Source organism: Austrofundulus limnaeus, unplaced genomic scaffold (genome assembly GCF_001266775.1).
Source record: "Austrofundulus limnaeus strain Quisiro unplaced genomic scaffold, Austrofundulus_limnaeus-1.0 Scaffold102, whole genome shotgun sequence".
Taxonomy (NCBI): Eukaryota; Metazoa; Chordata; class Actinopteri; order Cyprinodontiformes; family Rivulidae; genus Austrofundulus; species Austrofundulus limnaeus.
Genome location: NW_013952504.1, coordinates 918,043 through 919,878, shown reverse-complemented (window position 1 = coordinate 919,878; position 1,836 = coordinate 918,043). Strand labels below are relative to the sequence as shown.

Sequence of the window (1,836 nt, the reverse complement as noted above, 5' to 3'; positions counted from 1 at the left end):
CATTCTAGCCATTTTCACGTTTCTGAAGTGTGAACACAAATGTTGTTTGGAGAGCAGAGCTAATGTAAACAAAGCGTTAAGAGGGAGTTGCCAACAGCAAAATATTTGCATAAACAGCTAGTTCTGAAGGGAGCTCAGAACAGGTAGAACTGAAAAGGTGAAATCTCATTATTTTAGATTCAGTTTGTGAATTCAATCAATTAAACATGTTTTGTATAGCCCACAGATGTACCCTAACTTGTTCAAGGACCCAATAATAGGTCCTCTTTAATACAGTTACCATAGTGTTGCTTACTATGCTAACTCTAACCTCTCCCTGGGCTGCCAACTAATCGTGGTGGAGAGGTTTGAGTGTCCCAATGATCCTATGAGCTATGTTGTAGGGGGCTTCATGCCCCCAGTAGGGTCACCTAAGGCAAATAGGTCCTAGGTGAGGGATCAGACAAAGTGCAGTCCAAAGACCCCTAATGATGAGTACCAAAAATGGAGTCAGTGTTCCCTGTGATGATTGGTCTTGGTTTCATCTTTCCTGATTGGTTCCTGAACTCTCTCTACACCTGTGAGGGATTTCATCTGATGAGATGCTGGCTTTATAAGGCATCTTCACCTTCTGGTCCAAGCTGATGCATCTTACCTTTATGGTATTGTTTTAGTCTGCTAAGTTTTCTAGAACAAAATATATTTTTGATTTACCCTTTGTTTTTGCTCTAAGGTTGATTACCTGACCCTGGGGCTTTGCTCCTCCATACTGCCATCCTGGAAACCCTCCTGTTGGAAACACAAAAGGAACCAGTTAAGAAATTACTCTTTGCCATTCTGCCTGAAGAAACTAACCTTACCTTTGAGAAGTCCTCCTCGTTCCATGCCGCTTGCCTCCTAGAAATTTTTACAAAGAGACTCTAAAATTATTTCTACAAAATTACCTCAAGAACCAAATCTGCAAACCATACTCACCTCTGTACTTCCCTCCTCTTCACAGCCAGATGACCAAACTCTCACCTGTAAATAAAATCACTTACCTTTTTACTCCTGGTCCTGTTTGGTTACTCAGCTCCGCCATCTTGTTGAACCACTCTTTATGTCATTCCCTCGCCTGGACGTGGGTCAACAGGGCCCCACTCTGGAGCCAGGCCTGGATATGGGGCATGTTAACGAGCACCTGGTGGCTGGGCATCAACACACTTATTAGCCACAGAATTTCCCTGAAAGTTTCATCAAAATCCGAGGTGGTTATTATTTATTTATTTTCATATTTTACAGGCAAATGATTTCTGAAACGGAGGTTAGCCTCCTCCGCCCTCTCGACCCCCCTTCTGTTGTATAGGAAAGAGAATAAACATCCAAGAACTGCTGGAGAAGACCTCCAAGCGGCTTGCTGCAGAGAAGTGTCACTGTGTGGAGGGCTTCATCTGCAGAATGACGACTCGATGGGAGCCGCGGTCCTGTTCGTACTCTGAAATGTTTTAAACTTTGTTCACCTGTTCTCTGTGGTGTAATAAACATTTTTAACGAGTAATAAACATTACCTAAAATTTCAACATAAATCTATTCAGTACATTTGTGATATAACCCTGAGAAGGCAACTGTCTAACTTTGGCAAAACTTCCCCATTGTCAGAGAAACCGTAAAGATCCGGTAACCATGGGCAAGGCTCTGAGTGGCTTCCTGTGATGATCCGATCAGAGCTGAAACAGCCTTTAGGAGACCCGGGACCAAACCTGCCTGATAGAGCAGATCCTCCATTGGTGGACACGGAGCAAGCAAGATCCTCCAGAAGGCACAGACCCAGCTCCTGAACGAAAGAGTAAGACAAACTAACTTCACCATTGAAGCCAT

The 1,836-nt window shown here is 43.6% G+C and overlaps 1 long non-coding RNA gene across 1 annotated transcript; it reads right to left on the bottom strand.

The window, feature by feature from the left end:
- Positions 1 to 398: 398 nt before the first annotated feature.
- On the bottom strand, positions 399 to 1,434 carry LOC106521090 (uncharacterized). The gene is made up of 3 exons (XR_001310630.1): positions 1,020 to 1,434; positions 840 to 876; positions 399 to 768 (listed from the first exon to the last, which is right to left on the bottom strand). It is a non-coding gene; the product is annotated as an uncharacterized LOC106521090 (long non-coding RNA).
- Between the last annotated feature and the right edge of the window lie 402 nt (positions 1,435 to 1,836).